The 17,363-nt window shown below is 43.1% G+C and overlaps 1 long non-coding RNA gene across 1 annotated transcript in view; it reads left to right on the top strand.

Moving 5' to 3' along the window:
* The first annotated feature begins 8,357 nt into the window (after positions 1 to 8,357).
* The window catches only part of LOC132683962 (uncharacterized), a 30,450-nt gene continuing 21,444 nt past the window's right edge, over positions 8,358 to 17,363 (top strand). Inside the window, exon 1 of the long non-coding RNA XR_009612486.2 lies at positions 8,358 to 8,553. This is a non-coding gene — a long non-coding RNA (uncharacterized LOC132683962). The remainder of the gene's footprint in view (positions 8,554 to 17,363) is intronic.

Raw genomic sequence — 17,363 nt, 5'->3', positions numbered from 1 at the left:
TAAGCACTTGGACTGTAGAGGCAAGGCCAGTGCTGTGGTGCTTACCCTCCAGCAGGCCCAAAAGGCTGTGAGGAGCTCGTTCAAACGCAGGGTCCCTCCCTAGAGCCTTCTGGGAAAGTAGTTCTGGGTGGGGCCTGGGAATTTCCTATTTTAAACAACTTGTCTGTGTATTTCCTACTCGGGCGGTCCAGGACCAGGCTTTACGAACCTATGAGAAATGGGCACTTGGGCTTAAATAGCTTCAAGTCTAAAGCTGATGAAAAATGTTAGAATGCGGGGTGCCTAGAGGCTCAGTAGGTCGAGCCTCTGACCTCAGCTCAGGTCATGATCTCAGTTAGCGAGTTCAAGCCCCACATTCGTCTCGTCACTATCAGCGAAGAGCCTGCTTCAGATCCTCTGTCCCCCTCTCTCTCTGCCCCTCCCCTGCTCACCCGCGCTCTCTCTCAAAACTAAATAAACATTAAAAAAAAAAAAAAGACAGAGAGAGAGAAAAAAATGTCAGAATGCGAAAACCTGGTTTGTTGGTTCCGTCGGGGAATTCAACTTCATTTCCCCCAGGATGCCCCTGGACCCACGCTCCTTAGCCACACTGTCTTATTTTAGAATGCAACAGTTTAACTGGGATGACAATCAAAATATACCTGATCAGGCTGCCAGCCTCCTGGGAGGAGAGTCGATGTGGAAAACACCTTCCTTCCTTAAGGACAGTCAGAGAGCAACAGCACAAAAAGTGTTAGTAATCCTAATAGCAGAACCATGTTATAAGTGGCTAGTGCGTGGCAGAAGGCTCATCTAAGCCCATTTAATCCAAAACCCATAGGTTACCTACAGATAAAATCATCCCCGTTCTACAGAAGAGGAGACTGAGGTTTAGACAGGTTAATTAACGTGTACAAGATCACATGGCCGGTCAGTCGGCTTGTCCCCAAGAGGCCGTGGGCTCAACTACTATATTACCCAGCCCCAAACTCTACCAGTGGCCACTCCACTACCTCCTGATGTGAAGCTGCCTCCAGAGCTCAAGAATATCGACCACCCAGGCAGCTTGTGCTAGGTGGCCCCAGCTGAATGTTTCCTGGTGTGAAATTATTATTTAACTTCAACCTTCTAAAACGGTGCCCTTCATGCTTCCAGCTGGTACAAAGTTAAAAACACTTGATAAAATGCATAAAACACAGCCAGCAGCGTATTTCCAAATCACGTTGTAAGCCAGGCACCATTCGCCCAAAACACATCCTTGGGGGCAAAGTAGTTAAGAGAACTCCCGTAGAGTCTGCGGATGGGGGTGTCCGTTGAGGCAGGGAAAGCTGGGGATTCGGGGAGGCCTGGGCCCTGCAGCTGGGCCTTACGGGGACAGGGTGGGGAGGGCTTCAGCAGATGCAGGGAAATTTCCTACCTTTTCAATCTCAGTAAACTTTAGATCAAAACAAAACCTATCGTGTACCCTATCCCCAGACATGATTTTTCATTCTTTTTGGTAGTAGTATGATGTGCCATTATTATGATTTCAATGTTTTATTTTATTGAGATATAATTCACATACCATACACTTGAATTTTTTTTTTTTTTTTTTTTAATTTGAGAGAGAGAGAGAGGGTGTGAGAATCTCAAGCAGGGTCCATGCTCAGCATGGAGCACAAAGTGCTGGGATCATGATCTGAGCTGAAATCAAGAGTCCGAAGCTCAATTGACTAAGCCACCCACGTGCCCTTCCCATACCCTTTTGAAACGTTCATTTCAGTGGTTATTACATTCACGAGGTTATGCAACTCTTACCACTGTCTAATTCAAGAACATTTCATCAGGCCCACAAGAAATGCCCATTGGCAGTTACTCCCCATGCTCTCCTCCCCCCAGCAGCTGGAAACTTGTGATGATTTTTAATGGTTAGATCTTTTCTCTTTTCGATTAGATTCTAAGAGACCTTGGAACCCCTCTTCTTGGCACAAAATAAACGCGTAGTAAATGTTTTTCCTTGGTGATAAAGCCCTCAAATTCTCTCCTGTCTATTCCTTTTCTGATCAGTATGATAATTTTGAAATTATGTTAATGGACCACAAGAAGAAAACATACAGCTGAATTCTATTTTTTTCCTGTCTCTCTGCCCCCGCCCCCTTATAGGAAGGCCTGAACTCAGAGGTCTCATGTCAACGGGATAAATGTTTTATTGGCCTTATTTTTAATTCTGTTTGATTTAGGAAAGGACAAGGACATCTTGGGTCTTACACTGTAACACGAATATTGACAGGTCAGTGATATTTCATGTTTTTCCTGCTCATAAAAATACAGTGAGGAAATTAACAGCCTGGACTGTGGGAAAAGAAGAAATGCCAAAATGCTGATATGCCTGGGTCTGAACTGGTTGTTTACAGAGTGAAAAGCAGGTCACACATAGGCTGAGACGCGACTTCCGTCATGCCTGGGAATCTACAAACTCATTTCTCTCTCATTGGCAGAACATGAAAGCTAAAGATTATCCCCTAATCCTGTGGCATTTTTTAATCCATGGAATGGGCTTTGCTGCTCAAAAATTTTCACTTAAAGTCACACACTCTTTGGAGATACAATCATTTTGTTTACCCCTGGTAGTATCAGTGGAAAAAGTTGTCGGAATGAATGTCTACAATAGTTAACGTGGATGAAAATGGTTTTGCCACTGTCCGTCTCAAATTTGTCTTTCAGTTCAGATACTGGAAGTTCTTGTGAGAGCTTTTCCTTTGAAAAACAAGGGCATGACCTTTAATGTACTGGGGAAAAGTGGAGAAAACCCGGATGTCCATCACTGGGTGAACCGACCAAATGTGGTATATCCATACAACGGAATATTATTCAGCCATAAAAAGGAAGTGCTGATACATGCAACCACATGGATAGACGTTGACATCGTCTGAGTGAAAGAAGCCAGATACAAAAGGCCACAGGTTATATGACTCCATTTACATGGAATATCTGCCAAAAGGCAAATCCATAGAGACAGAAAGTAGGGTGGCGGTTGCCAAGGGCTGGGGGGGTGGGGCGGGGAGTGACTGCTAATGGGTACGGGATATCTTTTTTGGGGTAATGAAAATGTTCTGGAATTAGACAGTGGTGATGTTTGTACAACTTTGTGAATATGCTAAAAACTGCTGAATTGTGTGTGTGTGTGTGTGTGTGTATATATATATATGTATATTGTATATATGTATATATACGTATATATACATATATACAATATACATATATATATATGTATATTTACAAGTTTTTAAAAGTAGTCTCCATGCCCAATGTAGGGCTTAAACTCACAACACTGAGATCAAGCGTCACATGCTCTACCACCTGAGCCAGGCACGCGTCCCTGAATTGTATACTTTAAAAGGGTGAATTTCACAGTATGTTACGTTATACCTCATTTAAAAAAGGTGAAAAGAGGGGCGCCTGGGTGGCGCAGTCGGTTAAGCGTCCGACTTCAGCCAGGTCACGATCTCACGGTCCGTGAGTTCGAGCCCCGCGTCAGGCTCTGGGCTGATGGCTCAGAGCCTGGAGCCTGTTTCCGATTCTGTGTCTCCCTCTCTCTCTGTCCCTCCCCCGTTCATGCTCTGTCTCTCTCTGTCCCAAAAATAAATAAACGTTGAAAAAAAAAAAAATTTAAAAAAAAAAAAAAAGGTGAAAAGAAAATATTTGCTGCAAAGCCTCCCTAGGGGTTAAAAATAAGAGTAAGGGCGAGGTGGGGGGGGAGAATCTGACCTTATTTTGTTGGTGCCTAGGATGACTTAGCATCACACTCCGAGGGGCACCTGCTAGAATAAAACCATTCCTGTCCTTGACACTGGAACATGGATCATTCTCACCTGGATCATGAAACTGAAGAATTTTGACAGCTGGGAAGGACTTTAGAGATTCTAGCCCATTCTCCCAGTTGTCCAGTGAGGATACTAGTCATAGGCAGTAGAAATGGCAGGTTCAAAGTTGCCTCATTAGTGGCTGAGCTGGACCTAAAACCTAGCAGTCTTTCCATTTGATATATATTGTAGTTGTTTTCCTCCCTCTCCTCAGCCTCTCCTGACTCACATACAATTATGCATTCTACAGACCTTAATCTTTTTGAAACACAGATCTTAGGTCACCTCCTTCCTAAAAAACAAAACAACAACAAAAAACCTTCAGTGGCTCCCCATTGCCCTTCATCTTCTATCTGCCACTTGGCTCCCATGGTTCCCTAAGTGGACTATCCTTGCTGGCCCAACACACACTGTGCTTTTCAATATCACACGTTTGTTCAATTTCACATTTTGTTGCTAAGCTTTGTATATTTTTATGTCTTCATCCTCAGCCAGACCCCAAATTTCTTCAAGACCGGGATCAGGTTTTGTGTATCTTTGACCTCTGAGAATGGGGCATAATGCCATTCCTTGAACTTGTAAATCGGTTGGTTCCATTCAAGACTATTCGTCTTTGCCTGGGTAAATCCAAGGAATATCCTAGAGGAGGTCTAGTGACAGGTGGCTTTTTTGTGCCACATTTCTTTTGTTGGAGGACAAAGACTGCGTTTATTTTTTTTTGGATGTAATCCGAACAAAAAGATTCTAGAACCTTCTCATGAGATTAGACTTAGTTTCAAAACGGCAAAACGCACGGACTTAAAAAAAAAAAAAAAAAAAAAGAACCAAACGTTATTTTTGAAATAACCTTTTTATTTGTTACAGAAGTAATTTGTGCTCCTTGTAGAGGATTTGGAAAATTCTGAGAAAGTTCCAGGAACATAAAGAAGAAAATAAAAAGCGCACATGATCCTAGCCACTAGGGAATATCTATTGATAATCTTTGATTTGCATAGCTATTTTTCTATGCACGCCACAGATATTGTTTCTGAAAATGAGATCCCATTCTGCATGCTGTTTTGTAACCTGCTTTTAAATTAAATGAGAAATGAAACTTTAATAGTATTGCATTAAGTGGGAAGAATTTTGTTGCTGTCAACTCAAATGATTCATGCTGATGACACAGAGAAAAAGCGACTCAATATTTGTTTTGCTTCTTTGCTTCTCTTGGTGCAGGAAAGGGTGAAGCAGGCAGAGAAGGGACAGTTCTGAGAACTCAGAAGTCCGGGCCTTTCTAGCTACCGTCTTACTGGAGGGGGTGGGGGGCGGGGAGCCGCTTTGCTTCTTTGGGCCCGTGTCTTCCCACCAGTTCTGTGAGGGAACTGTGTTCATGAAGATCCTCTTCTAGCTCTTGGCTTTTGTGAGCTTTAAGTTTCTCCCCGTCCCTTCTTTGTGCTTGGGTATTTCAGAGCCCTGTGTGTGCTTAGAAGGCAGGGAATGTGACTGTGTTTTTCCCCGATTTATGCCAGCACAGTGCCTGGCAAAGAACTGTCGCTCAATAAATATTTATTAATGGATGAACGAATGAGACTGTCCTGAATGATGTCTTTTGTCACGAGCATCATTAGACCACGTGGCCTGCTTTTGGAAGCACCAAATCGGAGTTCTCTATTTAAGTTCTCCGAACTGGGATAATAATATAAGTAAGTGATACCGCATATCGATTGCTCTCATTTGGCTCTCTCTGGGGCCCCGTTACGAAGATATTACCAGTTCCATTCCGCAGGTAAATGGATGGCCACGTTCTGCTGGCCTTCTAATTCCAGGTCTCAGGTCCTTTCTGCTCCAGCACACTGTCTTTCAGGCACCCCATTTTCTCTCCGGTTGGGAGAGTTAACTGTACAAGCATTTGGGCAAACTTAAAGCAGAAGTTCTCAAACTTTAGCGTTCTGAAGAATTGCCCGGGGCCTAGCGATCCACATTGAAATAATCATTTGGGGTGATTTTGAGGCAGGTGGTCTGAAAGAACACACTTTGAGGAACACTAGCTTAAAATATTTCAGATTCAGGGCTCCTGGGTGGCTCAGTCAGTTGAGCTTCTGACTTCGGCTCAGGTCACGATCCCACGGTTCGTGAGTTCGAGCCCTGTGTCGGGCTCTGTGCTGACAGCTCAGAGCCTAGATCTTGCTTCGGATTCTGTGTCTCCCTCTCTCTCTGCCCGTCCTCCATTCACGCTCTGTCTCTCTGTGTCTCTGAAAAATGAATAAATGTTGAAAAAAAAAAATTTCAGATTCAGTATTTTGTTAAGCAGAGGCGGTGGCCATGATAAGGTCATTAGGATCTTCATCAAGCATCAGCTTGCCCAAGCTTTGGTTTCCAAGGAGACTGGGGAAGAACAATACAATAGTTCGTGTTCCTTATGGACCTACTGTGCCAGGAGATTTTCTAAACGCTTTACATATATTCTCTTCTTTAATTCTCTTAAGAGCCCTGTGGGGTATGTCCTATTATTGCCTCCATTGTTGAAGGAAACTGAGGCTCAGACAAGGACATTTGGCTTATCTACAATCAGGTGAAGTTGATAATGGGATTAACTACTCAATTCCTACTACTGCCGGGATCAGGAAACCTAATTCTTAATTATTTGTATAACAGCCAGGGGAAACTGGTGAGTGTCATTGGCTGATAGGGAGAGTAATTCATATTTTGGCTTACACATTCATGTCCTTTCCCTGACGTGGATTGCTCTTGGCAATTGTGGAACTGGAAAACAGAACAAAACGAAACAGTGAAACAAGTGATATTCACGTCACGGTCCCTTCTTCCCTTGGGTAGGCCCAGCCCTAGAACCGGTCCCTTCCATATTCTGGAAATAATGTTGCTTTTACCTCAAAACCGAACTGCTCTTTTGGGGATATTTGAACGTTAACTACTGACCAGACATTTGATGATAGTGGGGAATTGTTGTTGTTGTTGTTGTTGTTTTAGGTATGATGCTGATACTGTGGTAATGTTGACTGCTTAGATTTTAGAGCTCTATGCTGAAATCGGCATGCGTGAGCTATCAAGAAGTTGTGGATTTGCTTCAGAATAATCCAGTTTGGGAAAGTGGTAGGTAAAACAAGATTGGTTTTAGGATGATAATTGTTGACGCTGGCTGTGAACACATAAGTGTTTATTACATGATTGCCTCTGGTTTTGTATGTTTAAACACTTTCCTAATAAAGAGTAAAAAGTAATTACCTGTCTCACGTCCCTTTCACTCTGCAAGTGGATTTAATAAGTTTCGCTAAAGCACTCGAGGTTAATAATGGATTAATATGTGGTTGCTGCAAGAGAACATTTACCTTTTTAACAAGCATCTGCGATGTCTTAATCCAAAGAAGCAAATGTTTTGGAAATTTCAAGCATTATCCTCGCCTAATAGGGGATGTGTTTAGTGTCAGCTCAAACTTTCTCCTTCCCCAGTTTACCTGTGTGTGGAATCGGTCCTGATCCCTGACTTCGAGGACACTCTTCGTAACCTCTCCCTTTTCTTTTTTAACAACGCTTTCTGATGACTTTACACTGCCTAACATTCAAAATGTCTTCGGTTGTCACTCCTAGAGCCTTGTTACTTTTCTGTGAGCGGACAGCGAGTATTGTTAAGCTTGTGAACAAATAGGGGTTCCAGGAGCTTAATTGGATGTAGTTAGTGGACTGGCTAATTCACTGTTGTATCCGTCTCTCCTACGAACAGGCGGCGTGCCTGGAACACTTACCATACATTCAGTGTGGTGCTGGGTTGACAACGTACAGAGATGCATTCAAGGGTGCCTGGCTTTGAGGCGCTCACCGATTTTAGGAGAGAAAACAGTGCTAAGTGAATAAAGCTAAGCGGTTGAGGACTTCATGGAGAGGGTGAGACTTCTGCTGGGCCACGCAAAATAAGCCCGAGTTCATCACCCACCCAATTAACATCGGCATCGGGGAATTAACTGGTTAACCCAAACCCAGGAACCTTGCCATCTGCCTGGCCCGACACGCGTTCTGTGTTGTTGGTGTTGGACTTCTCGCTCTCTCTCTTTTTTTTTTTTCATCTGAAATCTCCATTTGCCTTGCCGTTTGTAACTCCTGCAGGATTTTTCTTAAAGCCTTCCCATGGCACCGTTATCTACACCGCACAAAATGAAGCAGACCTCTTTCCTGGGGACGCAGGGAGCCGCGGGGTGCTGGAAAGGAATGGGCGGAAGGCAGAATGACGGCCTGGACATCATCCCTTCTAGGATATAGCCCAGGGGCGTTCCCATTCTTCTGTGACACATATGCCTGCATCTTCAGGCTCCAGGCGACCGACGGTCGGTGTGGACAGCCTCACTCGTGTTTACCTGTTCGGGCAGCCATTACTCACCTCTTCCCACACACCCCCACCCTGGCACACAAAGCCACAGAGTGACAAAACAATTTTTTTTTTTTTTAAAAAAACCTCCCCCCCAACCCCATTCTAAAATGTCAAGCGTTTCGGTTTTGAGAAAAAAAGAAAGCTGAAGAAAGCATGACTCATGACAGGGCTGACAAACAACTATCCGGAGGTATGCTAGTGAGTCACGCTGTGGAGATCTGCCTTTATGTTGTGGAAAGGGCCCGGGATGGAAGGAGCATCATGGGACCAGCCAGTAAAATTCCACTACGCTCTGAAGCCCATTTGGAGGTGATTTCAAAACACTGGGCTTTTTCCGGCCCCGACCTGATGGGAGGCTCTGGGTACCCTCAGGTATGTCGATCTCTACAGGAAGTCGGGAGGCATGATTATTAATAACTGGAACAAAATCGTTATTATCTTTCCATGCCCGATGCCATGCTGAATGAGCCCTGCTTGCTTCTGCGAGCCAGCCAGACTGCTGGATTCTCTTGAAGGGTATTGGGTTGCTAAGCAACAGCGCTGGCAGCATCCATCATGCCCAGCAATGTCAGCACCCGAGTGTGGCCCTGCAGAGCACGCTTGCACCCCTCCCCCAGCCTCCCCTTGCACTCCTCCCTCCCCCCCCCCCCCCATGAAAACGTTAATTTGCATCTTGGGGGCAGTGCCAGGTGATTCTGGGTCTAAAACACCACGGGGCAGCACATGAAGTACAAATATTGTTTTTGGTGGCAGAACGGGGCATGTGACGTCGTTGAAAATACAGGCTCATTTGTGTACCCACCTCATAGAAGGAGTGTAGGCATAATTTAAAAGCCTGCACGTCAAATACCTTGGTGGGTTCTGCCTTTAAATCATTTTCCCTCTCTGCCCATACAGCATCTTATTTATACCCTGTTCAGTCCATATCTATCTCCCTCCCTTTGTTCCGTGGTCTCCTGGGTGATGGAGTTATTGTTTGTGTGTAGGGCTCTGTGGACAAAAGAGAGCCTATTTCTAGATGGGAGATGGCCCTGTGCTTAACGGTTGGAGGCCGCTGTTTGCAAGGCCTGTCACTATGACAGTTTTGCTCTGGAACTGCCCATTTTTCTGGGCAGGGTCCCCATGTGGGCACCATCTATCTGTGCCTTTTACTTCCTTTTGAGGGGCACCAGGCCGAGTAAACTGGTAAAGGGCAGAGTCGTAGACAAGAAAGAGTATCCGCTTTGGATCCTCTCGGATAGACCTAGATCCAAATCCTTTCTCCTCCCCAACCAACTCTGGCATCTTGGCAAGTGACTCTCCCTATTTCTGAAAAGGAAGTTAATGAAAACCACCTCACCGGGTTGTTGGGGGAGGGCCTAGTGTGAAAATGCATCAATACGCCTGGCCCACAGTGTTTATTAAATGGCAGATATTACAAGGATTGAGTGAATCACACATGATTCCCAGTTGGAAGGGCGTTTAAGGTGTCATCTGGTTCAGCCCCATAAGAAATTCTAATTCCCCCGCATCTTCCGGTGGATAAGCAGGGCAAGCTGCTGGTGGATTGCCAAAGGCTACGCCAAGTTGACCCTTGGTGATAGGGTTGGGTTATAAGATCTCAGACTCCTGGTCCAGTGGTCTTTCTTCTGGGCCCATTATGATACCTGCTGCCTTCCTTAAAGTTATCTTGAGGCCTTACGGTGGACTGATGGTTCTCCTTATAAGTTGTTCAAGTCTGACTGGCAGGAACTTTTGACTAACTGTAGGGTTTTGGTGGTGATCAAAACATAGAATTTGACCGGAGGCCTGGAGAAGATGAAAAAAGTGTCCGAGGAGCCCATGAGGATGACTTTACTGGGTTTTCCTCTGACAACTCTACCATGCTTTATGTTACCTCTGCTCTAAAGCCATGAAACAAGACCTTTATATCTCCTCAGTTATTACCAAACATGCAATTTTATACATTTAAAGTATCCCTCGTCTCCTCAAAAATCCATACCATTCTTTCTTAGAGAAACCACGTTCCCTGAAGGAAAGCGGGGGCCTTCCTGGTCTGGTGTTCCCCGTGAAGGAAGAGCCAAGCAGGCAGCCCTCAGCTCGAGCCCAAGGAAGCTATGTTGGTCTAGTTGGGTGTGCAACTCCTTTTTAGGAGCCTAGAAAGAGGAACAAGGGATTGGTCTAGGTTTGCTCCAGGTCAAAGCTGGGGGGAAAAGACAATGAGCAAAGTAAATTTTGAAGGAGATAGACCAGTGCACTTGGGAGACCCAAGCTACAAGGAGTGGAAGGGATACATCGGTGGCCAAGAAAAGGATATGAGTAAGGAAGGGGCTCTTGTGAAATCCTACCAGGGAGGCTCTCTGTGAATCTCTCTCTTAGCCCCACTGAAGGGTCCTGGGGCACCAAACCAGGAAGAGGTGGGAAACATTCCTCCAAAGTCAGGATGTGGTATACACTAACTAGAGGTGATTCGATGTCCAGGGTCAGTGACAAAATACTCATATCTAGAAAACTGGGTCAAGGACATGGGCCAGACTTATCTTTGCTTTATCACTCAGCTATGTCACTTCAAGCAAGTCATATAACCTGGGAACCTCAGTTTCCTTATCAGAAAAATGGGGATAAGAATATATGCGTTAAGGTTGATTTGAGAATAAATGAGATAATCTACATAAAGCACTATGTACAATCCCTGACATGCAGAATAGCGCAGAATGAGTAACTCTTTTTGTTGTTATGGCCTGAGGGTCTCCCAGGAAGAGAAGCACTCACACTTGTTCTTCAGTCACAGGTTAGAAAAGCCCCAATTCTACCCCAAAACGTGAAAGCCTTTTCACTCAAGCATAGTGAAGTGGTCTGCAGAAAACTTACAAGCATGGCCTTGGGGCCCAGTCCAGCTCCCTGGAAAAAACTGTTATTTTCCCAGCCTGCCAACAACAATTTCCTTCTTTTGGGTGGCCCTGAGCACAGGGCTGGGTCCTCAGGGGCTATTTGAAAATTAGGACTCAAAAAGTATAAGCTGCACCCCATGATTACACTGGTTGTTCCATCAGAGAGGTGTGACTTTGAGGGGGAGCTCACATGAGATCCTGGGACTGAGCCAAAGGCGGGTGTGACTTTCCCAGACTCAACCTCTTGACAAATAAAATAATAAGGAAATACATAATAAGAGAATGCTAATTAAAAGAAAGTTAGTGTGGCCATAACAGTATCAGGCAAAATAGTCTTTAATTATTAAAGCACTATTAGAGCATATTAGGAGGGTGCCTGGCTGGCTCAGTCAGTAGAGCATGTGACTCGCCATCTGAGGGTTGTGAGTTCAAACCCCACGTTGGGCATGAAGACTACTTAAAAAAATTAAAAGCCGGGAAGTGGGTGCAACACGACAACAACAACAACAAAACAATGCAGTGTTAGGGAGAAAAAAGTATGTAGTCACTACATATGATAAAAGGAACAATTCATCAAGATACGTTCACCTGGATTGCACCTAACAAGATTGCCTTAAAAAAATCTATATCAAACACTTGCATAATAACGGGAAATATTGGCAAATATTTTTCCACATTTATAGTGAGAGATTGAATGTAACTTCCATAGTAATTGATAAAACAAGAAGACAGAAAATTAGTAAGGGCGTAGATTTGAACACAATGCATAGTCTTGAACAATAAGCATACATGTAATTCCTCACTCAACAATAGAACATATACATTTTTTAAGCAAATATGGAAAATTTATAGAAGTTGACTATATACCAGATATTTATGGTGTGAGGCCATTTTATGTAAAGTTTAAAAACTATAAAACTCTACTGTATAATGTTTGTGGATGTTTTACATATTAAAGTCATAAAACGCATGGAAGCAATAACTCGCAAATTCAGGCTGTGAGCTTTTCTGGACATGGAAGGAAGGAAAGGGGATGAGAGAAGGACTTATTAGAGACCTTAACAGTATCTGAAGTGTTTTTAAAAAATAAACAAAAGAAAAGATCAGCTCCTGGTCCTGGTCCAGATAGAGTTTACCATCTAAGCCTACCTCTCCTGCATAATTACATCTGAAACTTCGGCCAAGGAGCGACTACCTGAGGACTCTGAAATATAATGGCAGGCAGATGGAGGAGGGGAGTCAAAACTTGAAGAATGATCCATTCAGGGGTGAGTTTCTCATCCCTCCCCTCCTTTTATGTGCCAACTTTTATCTGAGGGAAACCTCATTGTCGACCTAAAACTCTGACAGAAATCATATCTTCTGGCTAGAAGACTGAGGAAAGGGTTCCCAAGAATGAGCAAGTAGCAGAAATTCTGGAGAAGAGAGAGCTGGAGAAGGGGACCTTCCAATTCTGTGTGTGAACCAACACCAATCCTGGACTTGGCCGAGAGTCACATATACCAAGGACATACCTAAATGCAGTACTACAAAGGCTATGACAACTGACTTGACCTTGCATCCCCACAAACAGAAGACAAGACAGCACTTGTGATCTGAACCCAATTGAGTCGATTGTCTGCTAAAACAAAACAAAACAAAATACAACAAAACAAAGTCAACATTCTGTAGAGTTTTTTTTTTAAAATAGTATTTAGAATCTTACAGCATAATGTTCTAAATGTACAGGATACAAAGCAAACCTACTTGACATGAAAAGAACCAGGAAAATGTGACCATTTTTCAAGGGAAAAGACAATCGATGATGTGAATCTTGAGATGGCCCAGATGTTGGAATTATCAAATACTTTAAGGCAGCTGATAGAATCATGCCCATAAAATAAAGGTAAACACCCCCAAATGGAAAGCTAGAATTGGTCAGCAGAGAAATAGAAACTATCAAAACAAGAACACAATGGAAATTTTAGAAAGGAAAATGATAATATCTGAAATGAAAAAGCTCATTGAATGAGTTTAATGGGAGAATGGAGTCAGTGAACTTGAAGACAGATCAATAAAATGATCTAAACTGAGGGAGAGAAAAGTAATTTGGGAAAAAAAAATAACATAGTCTCAGGGGACTGTGGGACAAGATCAAAAGGTCTAACATCCTGTTGTTAGAGCACCAGATGGAGAGAGGAAAGAGATAGAAACAAAGTATTTGAAGTATTTAATTAACCACTGAAACATCTCAGATTTGGTGAAAAACACATATTTGTAGGTCAAGAAGCTCTGCAAACCTCAAACAGGATAAACTAGAGGGGAATCACACCTAAACACATCTAATCAAACCGTTGAAAAACAAATAGAGTGGAAAAATCTTAAAAGCAGCCAGAGATAAGTAACACATTAGACATAAGGGAACAATGACTCACATGACTGAGGATTTCTCACCAGAAACCATGGAGGCCAGAAGACAGTAGAATAACATCTTCAAAGTGCTTAAAGAAAAAAACTGTTAAACCAGAATTTCTATATCTAGGGAAAATATTCTTTAGGAATTATGGTAGAAGAAAGACATTCTCAGATTAAGAAAAAGTAAGAGAATTCTTTGCCATCAGACCTTCACTAAAATAAATACTAAAGGGAGTCCTATAGACTTAACATAAGTGATGCCAGAGGGAAGCTTGGAACTTCAGGAACCAAGGAAGAGCAACAGAAATGGTGAATATCTGGGTAAGTGTAATAAGCTGTTTTTCTCCTCCTAAGTTCTTTAAATATGCTGTAGAGCAAAAATTATAGCATTAGTGGGGTCCTTAATTTATTTAGGAATAATACATATAATAATTATAATAGAAAGGGGGAGAGAAATAATATGTATATGTTTGTATGGTGTCTACATTTTCCTATGAAGTGGTAAAATAGTAACTTGAAGTAGATTGTGAAAAGTTAGGAATGTATATTCTAGTCTCTACAACAGCCGCTAAAAAATTTAATATAAAGAGATATAGCTTAAAAAGCCAACAGATAAATTAAAGTGGCATACTAAAAAATTCAAATAATCTAAAAGAAGACAGGAAAGAGGGAAGAGAACCAAAAACAGAGGGGACAAATGAAAAACAAATACTATAATGATGGCCCTAAACCCAACAATACTGATAACTACAGTTGATGTAAACGATCTAAACATACCAATTAAAACAACAGAGATTGTCAGATTGTATAAAAATACCCAGATAGAAGCTGCCTACAAAAACACCCAGTTTAAATACAATGACATAGGTTCAAAATAAGAAAAAGATATAAAACAAATATGATAACATGATAGAATCGGATGGTAGGTACTTGTGAGTTAATTATATTACTTGCTATTATACTCTATGTGTCTGATGTATTTATAATAATAATAAAAGGAAGTTGGAACAACACGCTTTCTCTCTTTTACCTCAGATAAATTTATGAAGGATCTGAAGATGTCTGGCCCCCATCTGAGTGTCCCAGCTTGTTCCTTCTAGTTACCTGTATAGGTAGACCAGTGTAGGAGCCACGAGCCTAGGATCTGGAATCAGGCAGCCAGACCTCAAATTCCACTTCCTACCTGCTGAGCATGGACAAAGAACCTAACTCCTTTAAGTCTCAGAAGGCTTCAGTTGTAAGATAGATAAAACATTACCTAACTGTAAGAATTTATTTTGAGGAATAAAGATAATATTGTACCAAAGTACTTGGCATAATGCTTGGTACATAGGAATTACTCAGTAAATATTAGTCATTATTAGCCATAATGATTTACCTGGTGTTCATTTTACCTCCTTGCCTTTTCTTACTACCAAAGTGCAGCTTGCTGCCTATTAATGAGTGATAAAATCAATTGAGTTGATTATGACAAGCATTTTTTAAAAACTGGAAGAAAATGATACAGAATAGAATGAGATGGGGGGGCCTGGATGGCTCAGTTGGTTATGCGTCTGACTTTGGCTCAGGTCGTGATCTCACGGTTCGTGAGCTTGAGCCCCGTGTGGGGCTCTGTGCTGGCAGCTCAGAGCCTGGAGCCTGTTTCAGATTCTGTGTCTCCCTCTCTCTCTGCCCCTCCCCTGTTCATGAGCTGTCTCTCTCTCTCAAAAATAAACATTAAAAACTTAAAGAAAAAAAATAGTAGAATGAGATGGAATGTTATGGAACCAAATGGAACATAATAGAATAGAATTTTAAAAAGTGAATTGTGTGTAGTTGGGGAAAGAATTGTTTCAGTGTATGGGTATAAAATGTAGTTCTTACTGTGGGTTTTGGAGTGAAGAGACCTGGGAAACACTCGTTCCCATGATTCCTTTGGCCTGGGATAGTGAGCTCCTTGCTCCTCTCCAGTGGATTTTCAATGCCCTACTTAACACCCACATTTTTTTGAGAAGTTTTCATGTGATCCTCATTGTTATTGGCTGCCAGTTCCAACTAGGATCAAACCTGTCTTCACTGAGCAATAGTTTCAGAAATGTCGCAAAACAGTTCTAAAGACACAGAGTAAACCTCTGGCCTTGTGTTCCAGATTTCACAGCTAGGTTTCTATCTTGCTTTGACTCCAGTAACAGGAATTATAGACCCCTAGGGTCCAACATGGGTGTAGGAGTCTCTCAGGACACTAGCATAGTTACCACAGAGTTAATGCTCAGTCGGCTCCTCCCGCTGGCTCCCACGGTGCCCATATTAAGGGTGGCCCTTGCCTTGCTTCCCTAGAACAAGCCCCAGGACATCCATCCATTCCGTTTTTTTTTAACCATTCAATACACATACCGGTCATTCTCATTGTTTGCTAGCGTGGAATTAGTGAATACTGAATTATGGCCCCAAGAGAAAAATAGGGTTAGGTTCCTGGGAGGCTCTGGTCACAGCATTTTTGTCAACCCAATATGTAGCTTTGTTTTAGGTATATTTCTGTTTAAAGAGATTATATTGAATATATGTTGTTGATTTATTAACATTGACCTCGCAGCCAACAGAATAACACCTGCCTGAAGGAAGCTGCACTAACGCGTGCATTTTCTCCATAAGGCACATCCCAGTCTTCTTGCACTTAGGGACACAAGACAGCACTTCTGCACAGTGCTTGGGGCCATTTTAAACAGCGAAATCAACAACAGAAACCTCAAAATGTGAAAAATGTGGACGGAATAGACCAGGAGAAGTGTCCAAGCTGAAACCAGAAAATGTCGTCTCGTTCAGCCTCACGTGGGAACGTGTGCCTAGGAGATTTAAATTCATCCCTGCTTTGCGCACGTCCCTGAATGCGTAGAAAAGCACTTGGGGGTTGCAAATGAATTTTATCAAGTAAGAGAATTTGCAAATATGAAATCTGTGGAAAATGACAGTCAACTGGATATCACGTGTCAGTTGGCCAAGGACTAGTGTTGGTAAGCAAAGGCAGACATGGCCTTTGCCCTTGTGGAACCCAGCGATCAGTGTGGGAGACAAATCACAAGTCAACAACAGGCGAGTACATCTATCACTTCAAGCTGTGGAAAGGGCCGTAAGGGAGATATTGGGGTTCACGGATAAGAAAGAGAGAAACGTGTGTGGTGGGGAGAGACCTCTCTGAAACCAGAAATGTAAGAAGGAGCCCACCATGTGATTAGAACAGTATGGAGAATGTTCCAGGCTGTGGGAACTGTACCTGGAAAGGCCCTGAGATGGGAAAAAACTTGGGAGTCTCAGGTTTCAAGTATTCAGTCTGTCAGCGTGTCCTTTTGGTTCTACCTTACTAATATACCCAGAATCGATCCCTTGTCCCCACCTCCCTATACCACCCTCCCTCAAGGAACCAAAGGAAACCAGTGTGGCCACAGCACAGAACACAAGGGGATGGTAGCCTGAGATGCTGGCAGGCGCCCGATCATGCGGGACTCTGTAGGTTCTGGAAAAGAGCTTGGCTGCGGTGGAAATGCTATGGGAAGCCACGTATATGTGGGTTTTAAACCAGGGAGTGATGAGATGTGATTTATATTCTAATACCAGGTACTCCTGAAGAGAGGAAGCATCAGGAAGGAGTAAGGGAAGAAGTGAGTTCTGTAACCCTGAGCCTGGGGTGGTGGTGATGGAGACGAAAAGACATGGGTTGGTCTGGGAGGCGGAATCACAGGACCTGCTGATGGCTGAGAGGTGGCAGGTAAGCCTTTGGGGAGAGGACCTGGGGTCCTACAAGCTCTGCCCCTTGGGCTCAGCAATTCCTGTCACTTGTCCTGGGCCAAGCCATCTCATTTCCTCATCCTTGTTCTTCCAGGCCTGGCCCTTGCAGCTCCCTACATTCTGAGCCCACTTTCTGATGGCTGACTTTGAATTCCT

This window comes from Panthera onca, chromosome C2 (assembly GCF_046562875.1).
Source record: "Panthera onca isolate mPanOnc1 chromosome C2, mPanOnc1 haplotype 2, whole genome shotgun sequence".
Lineage (NCBI taxonomy): Eukaryota > Metazoa > Chordata > Mammalia > Carnivora > Felidae > Panthera > Panthera onca.
Note: the sequence above shows the minus strand (reverse complement) of the source record. Positions and strands in the feature narration are given on the sequence as shown.